The sequence below is a fragment of the Dermacentor silvarum genome, chromosome 10 (assembly GCF_013339745.2).
Source record: "Dermacentor silvarum isolate Dsil-2018 chromosome 10, BIME_Dsil_1.4, whole genome shotgun sequence".
Classification (NCBI taxonomy): domain Eukaryota; kingdom Metazoa; phylum Arthropoda; class Arachnida; order Ixodida; family Ixodidae; genus Dermacentor; species Dermacentor silvarum.
Genome location: NC_051163.1, coordinates 75,220,896 through 75,235,868, shown reverse-complemented (window position 1 = coordinate 75,235,868; position 14,973 = coordinate 75,220,896). Strand labels below are relative to the sequence as shown.

General features: G+C 48.5%; 1 long non-coding RNA gene across 1 annotated transcript in view; it reads right to left on the bottom strand.

Annotated features, from left to right (window-relative positions):
* Nucleotides 1-229: 229 nt before the first annotated feature.
* LOC125940585 (uncharacterized) overlaps nt 230-14,973 on the bottom strand; it is a 53,872-nt gene continuing 39,128 nt past the window's right edge. The window contains exon 9 of the long non-coding RNA XR_007463772.1: nt 230-4,035. This is a non-coding gene — a long non-coding RNA (uncharacterized LOC125940585). The remainder of the gene's footprint in view (nt 4,036-14,973) is intronic.

Below are 14,973 nucleotides of genomic sequence, written 5' to 3'. Positions count from 1 at the left end.
CTGTTTTCTTTCTTTCGGTACCTTGTAAGCAGCTTGCCAGCTGAATTGTTTGAAGTATGTTGTTTTCTACAGGATGAGCTCGTTTTTATGATAGTCAATAAAAGCAATTGGATAGTCGACTTTGCGTAATCCCTTGTCTTGAGCTGTACTACATGTTGCCAAAGGTCTCTTTGTCAAATAATGTCCGGTTAGCATGCGCAGCTAACGTGACAAAGAGAAAACATTTCTGTATATATTTAGTAAATGATGTGATGATGCATTGTTCTTCCCCCTCTCTTGGTGTCCAAGACGCACTGTCGGAGAGGGTCTGCACAGGTGGGTTAATCGGTGACCCCGGCTCAAAGGATGCAGACGCTGGTGTATGGATGAAGAAAACTTTTATTTACAAGGACTTCACAATGCTTGGTTCCGAGGTTACATGGTTGCAATGTTACATCGGTTACAAACAGTTACATTGGTTTGGACAACATAAGGAAACCCTGTCTCGGCAGAGCCGATGGTGCTTAGCACCCGAAGTCAGGTCCACGACGACGGTTAGAATGCTTGAGCTGCATTTTCTAGACCCAACGCTCCGCCCCCGAATGCTTACTGATCAATCATTGTTGGGTTGCTTTGTGACTGGTAACTCAGTTCACCAATAATTAGGTTTGTTAAACTTTATTGCGTGATTGGTCAGTCAGTCGACTAACAAACCATCTAAGAACAATTTTTTAAAAGAGTTCACCCCAGTGTAGAACCCTCACTCTAAACACAATACACAACAACGGAGCGGCAAGGGTCCCGCTACCCAAATTTGTCAGGAGTTCCAAGAAACGGTATGCAAGTGCAGCTGGTGTAATAAAATGCTGGCAGGCTAAACACAAGTGAAAATTTGTAGACGCGGGAAAACATCAGAATTACGGTGCCAGTCATGCAGCGCATCAGAATTCTATGGAGCTGAAGGTCATGCAGTGCCATAAGCAGACACAGACTGCGAGTAAACCTGTCAGTGAGGTGCACGGGTTCTTTATCTAAATGTCGACCCTGTGTCTGGACTGTACGCTGAAGAAAACATTCCCGGAGACGCTTCCAATCTGAGTCAAAACCAACCGTTTTTCAAGTGGCTCTAAGAAACCACATGCCAGCCCGGGGCACATGGTGCATCCATAAAATGCAACGGTGGTAGCGCATCTGCCTGCATCACTCGATTCAAACAGCCTGTGTCGAACCCGAACCATGCACATTCTAATGCTACATGCCAGAGCACCGGTAGGGAAGTCACACGTGGAACAGGTTCGTTTGTCACCCGTTAGGAGAGGCTACCCATTTAACTAATCGGCGGAACCTCAAGTTCTGAATTTGTTCCTACCCACCCGCTTGCCGTGCGCGAGAAGAATGCCTGCGGTGGTGCCAGGAAAGTGCACCGCAGAAGGAGGTTTGAGGCCCCTCATCACTGTCAAGTGCGATTGCTAAGTGGCGCCGGTGGTTTCCTCCACTCCCCGAGCTCTGCGGTACCTAGCAGTGCCAGCTGCGTGTTTATTCTACTTGCGTGGAAGATGCTTCGTGTGTGCCGTTGACGGCCATTACTCAAGTGGCTCGGTGCGCAACGAGCTCGCCAAGATGAAAGCCCCCGGCTCGGATGGCCCGTGCCGAGTTTTTCAGTTTGTTTTACTACCATTTGAAGCGATGGGCTTACACCACCCACCCAAGACGCGATAACCACTCGTTCACAGTGTTGTCGACACAGACACCAATACCAAAGAAAAATTCAACGACATATCGAACATCCTGTCAGAAAAAGAACAGTAGCTTCGCGATATAGGTCGTGCCACACTTCATTCGTGCACATCCAAGAAGTACACAAAGCACATGCCACGCATAGAACCAAAATAACTACAACCAGTAGAATAATCACAGACAATGCCACACACTTACATAGATGCAAAGAGTTATTTCTCCCTTAGTCTTGTCATTTTGGTCAAACTCACAGAAAAGTCACTTTGCATGTGGTTCTCTCGTCTACCTAATGCCATTTAGGATGTTTGAGATTTTTCGTCTTTAATTCTAACACTGCTTTAGAAGGTAGGCAAGTGCGTCCTGCCACGCCCACTTGAGAGTCATTGTTTTCCTGCTCTTTTTTCAACGACTTGGAATCACTGTTTGCAAGGTTGGCGGTGTCGCTGGCGTTGAAGCCAACTCCTTCAAATGTCGCTGCCATCTCCTGTCAGCTTTCTGCGATCTCAAGTAATTCAAGGATTGCGGCCTGCTCTTCAGCTTCTACTGCTTTCACCAGCTTTGGTGCTATCACAGGTGCCTTATTCATGACGCTAGGACCTTCAGCATACTTGTTTTGTTGATGCAAAATGTTCTAAACATGCGCAGAAATAAGACAGTCTGGGCATGAGTGCAATTTATTTGTGAGGGCACACAACACTGGTGTCTGTCCCCTCACACCCACAGCAATGGGCGACCATGCCTGACAGCCAAAGGGAGCACTTCCAATTTTGCTTCAACTTTCTCGCCAAACACTATTAACTTGATTTTTCCATGCGACTGCACTAATTCATCCGGAACGCCACTTTCTGTAACGACGGTGATTTTGGCCCCGCTGTCAACGATTGCTGCTATTTCTTTGCCCTTTGCAACACAAAGTGATGTTCAATAAGCTCTCCTCGCTCTAGTTGCCGTGCCCTGTAGCTACCCTGGCTGTCAGTCTTTCATCGCACTTTGTACTGGCTGTGTTTTAGGGCCGTTTATCACACAAACGAGAGCAGTTGATGCAAATGTGTCCCATGGAGCTGCATTCAAAGCACGCTCGTGGCGCGCTTTCCGTCCGTTGCGGATACAGCTGTTTCAGTCGGGTACTCAGAGTGTCCGCAGATTCCACCATTGTGTGGCCACAGCCACTGAACGATCATGGTGGCACCTACTGATTGGCGCCGCTTTGTTGCACATCAGGTGCTCCTGCATTGTCCGCAGCGTCATCCAAAGTTTGCAACAACCTGGCCAATTCCGATGACCTGGACCAAGTTGTCCCCTCACACAGGGTAACATATTTTAACGCCTATCCCGACAGGCCTGTTTTCAGCTGATCGACTACGAAAAGCTCCACTAGAACCTCGTAGACATGCACATATCTGGAGTTAACATAAAAATTGAGGTAGCTGCGCAGTCGGGTAGCGAAGCTTTTCCAAGTTTCCGTTTGCGTTTTCATGCACTGAGGAATCTGCGTTTATATTCTGCAGGCGACAATTTTAGCTCTTCGAGCAATACCTCCTTCACGATCTCATAATTGTGATGTTGCGCCGCGGTTAGCTTAATGACCTGTCCCCAAAACCGCTGTGGCAGATTGTAAGTCTCTAGGGTGCTCTCCAGTGGTTTAAACCATATGGGTACTTCTGCATCACCAGGAAATTTAGGAAATGCCCCAGACAATAATTTGGCATATCAAGGCTATTGGAACCCGCTTCTGACGTCGTCACTACCACCTGAGGCCTGCCCTTGCGGGGGTACCTCGGCAAGCAGCCTTGCCAGTTCCAGGTTAAGTTCCCGAGTTTGGCGGCGCTCTTCAGCCATCTTGAGGTTATTTTACATTTGTTCCCACGACAAACGGAATTCTATCTCGTCGCTTTGACCATCTCCACTCTCACTCGCCATCCCGTTTCTTTTGCCCCCGCCCCCCTCCCTTTTTTTGCTGCCTCTCAAACACAACAATGGCAAAGGTGAAGAGGACAAGAGAACTCATGGCTCTGTAGACAAGTGAGCTAAGTAGTACAGTACTGTCAGTCACAGAAGATCTCACAGTTGGCTGCTTGCTGGAAGGGGCTCGTCGCCTTGCCGCTCAGGTCCCTCCCCCAGGTCTTGACTGTTGGTGGTCACCGAAGGTGCTACTAATTTTCTTCAAGTTCAGTCTTCGCCAGAGGCGGTGCCTGTCTTGATTTCTTCAGGTCACCTCGCTTGGTCCAACGAAGCCACCCTGCCGACTGCACCAGTAAATGATGCGATGATGATGTGTTGCTCTTCCCCCACTCTGGAGTGCTGGACGCAGCAGACGCCCTGCACAAGTGGGTTAATGGTTGTAGTAGTAGTAGTAGTAGTAGTAAATGTTTATTCTATGAAGGGGATTGAAGGGTTAATGGTTGACTCCGGCTCACGAAGTAATGGTTGTCAGGTAATGGAGCACGCAGAAGCCCTCCTCATGCTTGATTATTGCGTTCAATCAGCTTCTCCGTACAAGCAAAGTGGTCTAGTTGTTCAGTTTCTGTACAGTGCTGTACCATAATGTGGAATGTTGCACAATATTGTACGGTAAGTAATAATGGCACTTATGCAGGCAGTGTCCGAAATGTAGGAGATTAGACAGTTAGTAAAGCTTCGGTCGAAAGTCAGTCTGAAATCGACTGCGTGCTCTTGTGTAAGTGAAAACCCCACCCGACGGGAAGGACTGTTCGTAATAATTTGTACATACACTGTCGAAGCGCTGATGGATAAAAGGAACCTACGGTGGGAAGAATAAAGTTGCACTTGATATTAGCTGAACACAATTATCAAAATAACGCGCACTCATGAGCATCTAGCTTTGTTTGAAACATCATTAAAATAGGCTATACAACGGATTGGAAAACAGACATGAAAGAAGCTTCTGTGTCTTCACTGCTGCTGTCATTTAAAATTATGTGACCGAGTTAACCAAAGTGCAAATTTTGCGCCTTTTTATTGAAGAAGTGGTACGAGCTCTGGAGGATAGTTTAAATGGCACCTCCAGCTGAAGTTTCTTTTCCAGACCACCCAATCTGCCAAAAATTGTCACATTTGACAAAAAGTTGACAAAGTTGACAAAATCTGATAAAATTTGACAAAATGTAAAGTTCAGTTGTTATTTTAGATGGTACATGATGTTGCTAGCAGGAGAATTCTAATGGGAATATTTACCAACACGTAGGAAAACTGGCGATCACATTCATTGATTTCTATAGGCATGGTAACAAAAGAGTGAAGTACATAACAGGCCAGAAATAGCAGGCATAACGAAATCAACTGCATCTGTACAGAGAAGATTCTACTCAGATGCTATGTAGCACTCTTTCGTGAGGATTCTTTCTGCAATACAATAGACTTCCGTTAATTCAACTCCGGTTCATTCGATTTTTCGGTTAATTCGATCCAGACCGGTGCCGGTGCATTTCTATGAGCCCGAGCTTTCGTTATTTGAATCCTAAAATTGACCTTCGCTGGATAAATTGAGCTTGACGAGTCATCACGCGCGCATCTGACCCCTATGGTAACCCTAATATGACCCCTTTAGTGGCAGCACCTGTCTCAACGGAGCTTATGAGACAGCGAATGCGTTAGAACACCGTCACCTCCCGCTGTAAACTCCTATTTTCGACCTCCCCTAGGAAGACTTTGAAGCAATAGCTGTAGCTCACAATGTCTGATAACGGTATTTAACCATTCTAGCATGCACCTTTTCTTTTTTTTGCAAAAAAATTGAGTCGAAAATTGCCTGCGTGGCGCAATCATAAACAAACCAAAAACTGTGGCGTTTGCATGCTTTGCCGCATAACATAACTGTAATGCGGCGAAGCTAACTTTACAAAACAGTGCAGCAAGGCTGACTTGGAGAACCCGGCCACTTTTATGCAACACACATTAGACCCTTGCCCATTTTTCTTCCCACAATTCGGGTGCGCGCTAGATTCCTACTTTGTTTAGGAGCTTTAATGTCATTTCTACATTAGTTTTCTACCTTAGACACACAAATAGTGGGCGCGTGTTTAATTTGGGGGCGTGTTTAAATTTGGCAAATACTGCCAAATAAATTGGCGGTTTGTTCTGCCATTCTTTCTGCATCACGTTTAATTCGACCCACCGGATAATTCGATCAGGTTTTTCAATCCCGTCAGGGTCGAGTTAATGGAAGTCGACTGTAACAGAATGAGGATAGCACACAATTATACTCTCTTTGAAAACATCCATGGACATTTAGGAACCCACATTGTTGCCCTCTGGAAAGAAGACAGCAACCTTCAGCGATTCCTTTGGCTCCAACCTCATTCACTGTGACAGCAGCATTCTCCAACAGTGACGACCACCATTTTATTTTCGCCCTTGCCTGCTTCTTCCTCATATATATATTTGTGTTCACACACTATGGAGGAACAGACAAGAAGCTAGTGGGGTTGTAGGGCCGTTAGTTGGGCTCGGTGTGGTCATAAAATAATGTGTTAAAGTGAGAATATTAAAAATTGCACATTTAATATTGTCTTTAAATGATAATATTACATTTTGTTACAATTGAGAACAAAATGTGTGGTTTAGATAAATAAGTTGGCTTTATTTTCTTTGTCATGTACGGAACTTCCTTTCTCTATGGCAAGGTAATGCATTTTGTGGAACTTTAAATACATACAGTGCAGCCCACTGTTAAACAGAACAGTGTAATGTATGACTTTCACTTTGCAAGCGCTTTAGCAGCAAGTGTCTGCTGAAGCTATGCCAGTGCACTGCATTGGTGTATAGATAGGTGCCAACACCTCGAAACACAAACCACCTGCTGCAAAGCCAAGGAATTGTACATTTGCCAGAGGGAAAAATTTATAAGTGCTTTATGTTCAAGATGTTCCTTTTAAAAATGGACCACAGTGTACACGGACAAACTTCAAACACTTTCAGACTCCCTATATCTAAGTAGGCTATATTTATTTAGTTCAGATGTATAGCTCTATGAAACCATATGACCACAACTGTTCTGCCAAAGGCTTATGCTAGTCTTTTCTAAGTGGTTTGACGTTTTACTCTATGAATACTGTCACGTGTACATTGTTTATATTTTTCCAATGACTGTTTTTCATCAGCTAACTGCTGTTACAAGGTTATCACTCGATGCAAGACACTCCTTCGTGTACCGGATCTTTCTCGAATGTTGTCGTCAATTCTATAGCGAAAGAATCTGTCCAATCAGATTGTGTGGACAAAGCATATGGTGGTGTACATTGTTGAACTTGCAGAAGCACCAGCAATTACACTGGAATGTACGACAAGTTATATATAAATAGCCGGCGCATTTGACCTGTGAATCAGATTTCGATGGTTGACGACTGTGTTCGCCATTATTGTTGTGCTTTGTGTGTTGTTTGCTTTGCTAGGCACAAGATTACCCAATAAAGAGTTAACGCTTCAAAGGCGTTTTTGACAGTTATATTATTTACTGTCATGACAATGGAACAAAATATTTGATTCACTGTGTAGGGATATTCTTGTAGTCAGAGGGCCCAACGACCGAGCCGGCCACTAGGATCCTTGAGCGGCAAAAGCCAACACAGCGCATGATGGTCTGTGATTACTGAGAAGGGCTTGCCATATAAATATGGGTGGAACTTTGAAACAGCCCAGACAAGAGCAAGACATTCGCGCTCGGTAATCGAATAGTTGCGCTCTGCAGTTGTGAGGAGCCGGCTAGCGTAGGCTGTAACGCGGTCGTGTCCGTGTTGGTGTTGCGCTAAGACGACGCCGATCCCATAACCACTGGCATTGGTTCGGACTTCTGTAGGTGCGGACGGGTCAAAGTGGGCCAAGATTCGGTGCATTGGTCAGAATCGTGATAAGGCGTGAAAATGCGGCAGCCTGAGGGGAACCCCACGTAAAAGGCACGTCTTTCTTCAGAAGTTCAGTGAGTGGTCGAGCAATTGCTGCGAAATCTTTCACGAACCATCTGAAATAAGAACAGAGCCCCACAAAACTCCGGACGTCTTTGACAGACTGAGGTACAGGAAAAGCCGTTACTGCTCGAACCTTCTCCGGATCGGGTTGTACTCCGGAAGCATCGACGAGATGGCTTAGCACTGTAATCTGTCGGCGCCCGAAGTAGCACTTTGATGAGTTTAATTGGAGCCCAGCCTTGCGGAAGACGTCAAGGATAGCTGCGACGCGCTCAAGGTGCGTCTCAAATGTAGGAGAAAACACAAGGACGTCGTCAAGGTAACAAAGGCAAGTGACCATTTGAAACCTTGAAGCAGAGAGTCCATCATCCGTTCAAACGTGGCGGGGGCATTGCATAAACCGAACAGCATAACCTTAAGTTGGTAGAGGCCATCTGGAGTGACAAAAGCGGTCTTTTCTTGGTCTTGCTCATCTATGGAAATCTGCCAATAACCAGATCGAAGGTCAATGGACGAAAAGTATTTGGCACCGTGAAGACAATCAAGAGCGTCGTCGATTCGTGGTAAAGGGTAAACGTCCTTTTTAGTGATTCGGTTTAAGCGGCGGTAATCAACGCAGAAACGCCATGTGCCACCTTTCTTTTTGACAAGCACGACCGGCGACGCCCAAGAACTCGACGAGGGCTCAACAATGCCTTTGGCGAGCATCTTGTTTACTTTCTGCTGAATAACTTGCCGCTCTGCCGTGGACACGTGATACGGTCAGCGGTGAATGGGAACAGCATCACCAGTGTCTATCCAATGCTTAACAAGGGACGTCTGACCAAGTGGTCGATTGACAGTGTCAAATATGTCGCGGTAAGAAAGCAAAAGGCAATATAGGGCGGCTGCTTGGTCAGGGGCGAGGTCCGGAGCGACCATGGGACGTAATGGGCCGTCGAGGTTCAAGGCATCCTGCGGGTAATCAGGAGGATCTGGAGACGCGTCGGCTGCAAAAGCAGTGACGTGGTCATCTGTCACTGACCGGAGCGTGGCCACCGCTATGCCTTCAGGTAACACTTGCTTCGTCAAGCCAAAATTGATAACGGGGAGACACATCCGATTAGCGGCAAGGGTAACGACGGAGTGTGGCACAGAGATGTCGCGCGCCAGGAGGACATCACGAATAGGTGCGACAACATAGTCGTCATCAGGCACGGTTGCCGTTGAGGCCAATTCGACGAAGGTTAGGGCTTTTGGAGGTAACCGAACAAACGCTGTAGTGCAGAAGGTGTTTGGTTGGTCAGGGCGAACGTCGGAAAGAAGAGGAAGCTCGAGGCACAGCGTAACGGTGGAACAGTCGATGAGGGCAGAATGCGTCGTCAGAAAGTCGAGCCTGAAGATTAGGTCATGACGGCAACTGGTCAGCACAGCGAATAAGACTGGAACTTGGCGGCCAGCAATTTCAATGCGAGCAGTGCACATACCCCTGACGGCAACAGTGGCGCCATTGGTGATGCATACGGTTCGATTGACGGCAGGCGTAAGAACTTTTTTGAGACGACGACATAGGTTAGCGCTCATTATGGATAGTATCATTATGGCTCCAGTATCAATTAATGCAGTCAACGGGACACCATCTACGTCTGCTTTTAATTAGGTTTGTGTTCGTGAGGAGTGTCAACGCAGGATTTGGACAGGACGAACGTGATTCAGCACTACCTCCAAGAGCTGCATGGCCTAGTTTTCCTTCCGGCGGTTTGGCGAGGAAAAGCGGCGAGGTTAGGGTGACAGGGAGCGACGGCGTTAAGGCATCGGCGTTCGCCCGGAGGAGCGGCTGTCAGGGGTATCAGAAGTAGGGTACAGACGGCGAGGTGAGTAACGGCGAGCGTCGGCGTATGGGCGAGGAGCAGGGAATGAGCTCCAGTACGGTGGCATCCAGGTGGTGCGGGAGTGGCGGGATACATGACCAACTCGGTGGCAGTGGAAGCAGATCGGTTTGTCGTCTGGGGTTCACCATTCAGCAGGATTGCGTGGTCTGGGAGCAAAATACTGGTCATTAAAGGTTGTGGACATGGGAATGGGTGCATAAATCAGGTCGGGAGACAGAGCAGGCGGTAGGGATACCAAGGTTTGCAATTTCTTGCCGAACAACTGGTTCCATAACGGAAATAGTGGGGGCCGCTTGGTCAAAGGTACCGTCGAGGGGTTGTGGATGAAGGGGGGCCGGACTCGCCGCTTCAATCTCTCGGCGAACCATACGCGTGACGTTCTCTTGAAATGGTCGCGTGGTGGTAAGAGTGGAGCAAGATGACGTGGCAGGTGTGTTTGGGAGCCGGGAAAACTGTGGGACGACGCGGCGGCTTTTGGCTACCTCGAAGCGGTGGCATTCTTTGACGACGGCGTCGACAGTAGAAACGTCGTTACAGACGAGCAAATTGAAGGCGTCGTCCACGATGCCTTTCAGGATATGGCCCACCTTGTCAACTTCGGTCATGTGCTCGCCGACCTTCCGGCAAAGCGCGAGCGCTTCCTGTATGTAGGAGACATATGATTCTGTTGACGACTGGACACGGGTAGCAAGCCCTTTTCGCGCAGCCTGTTGGCGACCTGACGGGTTGCCAAATAGGTCGCGAAGCTTCTCTTTGAAAATGTCCCAGCTGGATAGCTCAACCTCATGGGTGCGAAACCAGACACGTGGTGCCCCGTCCAGATAAAAAATCACATTGGCAAGCATGATGGTAGGATCCCAATGGTGGCTTCGGCTAACACGCTCATACATGCTGAGCCAGTTGTCGACGTCAACGCCATTTTGGGAGAAGAATTTCCCAGGATCATGGAGACTAGGAACCGTAACGTACGTTGTGGTTGGCGCCGCAGGTGTAGGTGGCGACGGGGTGTTTCCATCAGAAGCCATGGCTGAGAAGACGACGGTGCGGCCGCTTCGGAGCTCCGTGGCGAGGATGGGGAACGTTCCACCTCCTCCCGACAATGTTACGCGAAAGACGAGTCAGTAAGACGAGCAACTATTTACAGCATGGGTTCTCAAAGTGGGTTCCGCAGGCCCCTGCTCGGGGTTCCGCGAGCCACTGACAAAATTTCCGTGGTCCCGCGCTAACCAAGTGGTTAAAACAGCTGAAAATGAGGTGCGCTCGATCCACAGAACCTCCGTTACTCATGCCCGAAAGTCAAAAAGCACATCACACTGCGTAACGGCAATGCGCGAACTGCGCAATAAGTTCGCAAGCCGCTTGTAGCCACCCAACCTTTGAAAACGGGCATTACGCCTAAGCTTTCGAACTTAAATCTCGGAGGCCGTAATTTACCAACATGCGCATTTCTCCCGTTTGTAGATAGCGTAGGTGCCGATTGCGTGCACATTGACATATATGTTGGAGGAATAAAAAAAAGTGAAGAAAAAATATGCGCGAAGCATCGCAAATACGCGCCACAGAAGAGCAAGCAAGAACTGCGCTAGCGTCCAACCGAAACGAAGCGACGCAGTCCGCATCGCCATGGTCCTCAGTGGAAAGCGTGCGCGGCACATGATTGACAGCAACGCCGGAGCGCTTCGTGCCTAATCGCGCCCTTAAAAGACTTTATTCTTGCTTTTATCGCCGCGCGTAACACCGCGTTGGCGGCATGTCGCGTGCCTTCATAAGTGCGTAGTTGCCATCCATGATCGCGTCGATAACCACCGCAGTGTCGTCCGCAGCGGTACAGGGAAACCGTGGTTTCGTTTTCACTTGGTGCGCGCGTCGGCTGCGTGCCTTCACAAATGCGTAGTCTCCAACCATGGTAGTGTCGATAGCGACCGCGGTTTCGTCCGCACTTCTTGCAGCGAACGGTAGTTTCGTTTTGACTTGGTGCGTGCGTCGGCCGCCTGCATTCTGAACCGCAAGGTTGCCGTCCATGGTCGCGTCGATAGCGGCCGCGGTTTCGTCCACACTTCTTGCAGCGAACGGTAGTTTCGTGTTGACTTGGTGCATGCGTCGGCCGCCCGCCTTCTGAACCGCAAGGTCGCCGTCCATGATCGTGTCGATAGCGGCCGCGGTTTCGTCCGCACTTCTTGCAGCGAACGATAGTTTCGTTTTGACTTGGTGCGTGCGTCGGCCGCCTGCCTGCTGAACCGCAAGGTCGCCGTCTATGATCGCGTCGGTAGCGGCCGCGGTTTCGTCCGCAGCGGTTGCGGCAAACAGTAGTTTTACTTTGACTCAGTGCAAAGCTGTCGAAGATTAAGAGCCCCGGCTACAACGCGATGGACGGACAATTTGTTGGCGAGCAGCTGACTGGCGAAAAAATAATCGGGATGTACGCGCGCGAGGCCTTCGCCGCTGCTAGCGCTAATCAGTCATGAGATGACAAGAATTTCAGCTTCCGCACTGGTCTTGTGCTATATAAATATAAACAGAATTTGCTGATTCATTGAGTAAATAAAAGCGTGTTGACGTAGTTAAGCATTTGGTTATTGTTTTCTTGATACCCTCGATAATTCAACATTTGGTTAATTAGGACATTTTAATTCGGTTAACTGGGGGGGGGGGGGGGGTTCCTTGGCGCATCATGGAGCTTAGCAGGGTTCCCTGAAACGAACATGCTTGAGAACCCCTGATTTACATGTTATATTTACAACAGCGGTTGCAGCGCCGACCGTTTAGATTCACAGCGCGAGCCCAGCTCGTTCTTCCTCTTCTTTTCTCGAGTGATGGTGCCCACGCGCCTCGTTCAAACAATCAAATACCACACACATGTAGCAATATCATAATCACTACTTCAATTTCATCTATACCTATAAAGCAATTTATTTGTCCAGCACAAGTATGTATCATCAGCACTAGTTCTATAGCTTCAAATGGGACCCATAAAGCATTATTATATTCTGGAGTTTTACATGCCAGAACCACAATCTGATTATGAGGCACGCCTTAGTGGGGGACTCCGGAGTAATTTCGACCACCTGGGTTTCCTTAAAGTCCCGACCACATTCAGCGTTTTCCCGGCGTTTTCTGGCGTTTCGTCACCTGGCGTCGCTCAGCGTCGACGCTGAGGGAGGCGCCAAGCCAAAAGGTCGTGCTCAAGGCACACCAGAGATCTTGGCGCCGGCGTCGCCACCGGAAGCGGCTTGATGAGTGCCGACCAATCAGCACATGGCCGTGGCCGCGCTGCTGGCAACTTTTGCAAGCGACTTCCGCCATAGAGTTCCGCAGCAACCAATTCGCGTGCGTGCCACCATGTGGCGCCAGTGTCTCGTCGGTGAGGTGGCACCGTCTGAGAAAGCAGCTGCTCGTACAATCGAGTGCGCTGCCGTGAATTTTTGTGTGTGTGTGTGCGTGTGTGTGCCACAGAACTATAAACAGGGCTTAAAAACCTTAATCGGGAACATTTCTCATAGTTCACTTGAATGACATTGCACACTGCTTCTGGTTAAATCTCTGTGGTCACATTGTGCGACGCTGGACTGGCGCTGTTTGCGTGCGTCTCATGTGGCTGGGTGACCTCTCCGGCGCCGTTGATGCAAAGACGCCGAGAGACGAAACGGCAGGAGACGCTTGTGAAAACGCTGAATGTGGGCCGGGCTTAACATGCACCCAATGTACAGTACATGGGCGTTTTTGGATTTCACTCCCATTAAAATGTGGCCGCCGCAACCAGGATTTAATCCTGTGGCCACGTGCTTAGCAGCCCAACACCAAAGCCACTGAGCAACCCCAGCAGTTATAAAGCATTTTATTTGTCTTATAGAATATTGTATTGCCCTGTAGAAGAAGCTACAAGACTGGTAGCACTCTCTATGGCAATTCCGTAGTAATGGCACCTGTACGTTTTGCTAATGGACCTATATTTCTTATATAGTACCAACAAAAATTTCTATTGGAATTTCTCCTGGGGCTGCACTTTCCACCTGCAGTTAGGCTCGCACATAAATTGCGCAGTGTAACCAAATCTTGTTCGTTATTTAACATTCTTACACAAGGATCAATGGATATTATCACCTTCATGGGAACCTACCCAGTGCGATGACCGTAGGTGGTGACAGTAAGTCAGCAAGTTTCTCCATGATGCTGTTTCCCTCCTGGACAAACAAAAGGATTCCCTGTACACAAACAGCACAATCACAAGTAATCCAAAACTCAGCCAGCTCCTCTTCTGAAATTTTGACCATTACAAATGCCATTCACAGTTAACTTTTTCCCCTAGTTGCCTGTCTACTAAACACTGTGCACCAAGGTACAAAAACAACTAAAATTTTTGAAGCATCGTAGCAAACAGCAAGCAGTTCAAGATGTGCATTGTTAGGCTCTTCATACATGAACCTAATTCATGATTCCTCAAAAGAAGTCGCAGTTTCATCTGGAAGGCGAAGCATCGATTGCGATAGCAAATTAGTAGACAGATATAGTAAAACCCCGGTTATACGAACCCGGCTGGTACGAATTTCGGTGTGATACGAATTCGTAACATTCCCCGACCGAAATACATTGCTAAAAATACGAAAAAAATCGGCTGTTCCAAACATGTTGCCGGGCCGCTGGGGATCATACGAACACGTGAGCAACAGCGGCGGCGGCCGAGCCAGCGGGGCGACCGGCACAGACAAGCTGGCACAGCAGGATCTCGGTGGGATCCATAGTCGCCAAGCATCCGACTACGTCATGCTGCTGCGCAATCTCATTGGTCCCCACGTCGAGCGGACCGGACCACATCACAGCCTAGCTGATGCTTAGCAAAAAAGTAGACGAGGACCGCTGCTGCAACGACGACTGAGGCGCAGCCCCGACGATCAAAACGCTCCCTGCACTCGAAGTGCTCAGGCGTTCAGTGGCCTGCGAAAATTCCCAAGATCACGTACGCGCACTTATATGCCTTTCAGAAGGCGATCGTTGACGATTTGGGCAAGAGGAAAACGTCCCGTTGATACGTTTTTCAAGGGACCGCGAAAAAAAAAGAGAAAAAAAAAAGCCGCAGTTTCGCCCAAAAGTTGAATCAATGGAAGCGCAGCAGCAGCAGCAGCGAGCGAATTGACCTTTGTGCTGTCTCTCGCTTCAACACGAACTAAATGTCGAAGGCACAGCGCATACGAAGCTACTGGCACTAGGCGCACTTTGTCAACATCGCAGATAATTTTGACGATAAAGTCAGCGCGGGCGTGCACTTTGTGCACGTCGTAGATCGCTTTCAAGATACGGCACCCACGCGGGTGCGTCGCTTGTTGCAATGCATCGGTCGCTTGTTGCAATGTACAAGCTCACTGCATTGCTAAATTTACGTGACCGCCACATCAAACTCAACGTAACATGCAGGAACATTATAGGTTGGCGAAGTGTCACCGGGGACGCCCGGTTATTCGAATGCG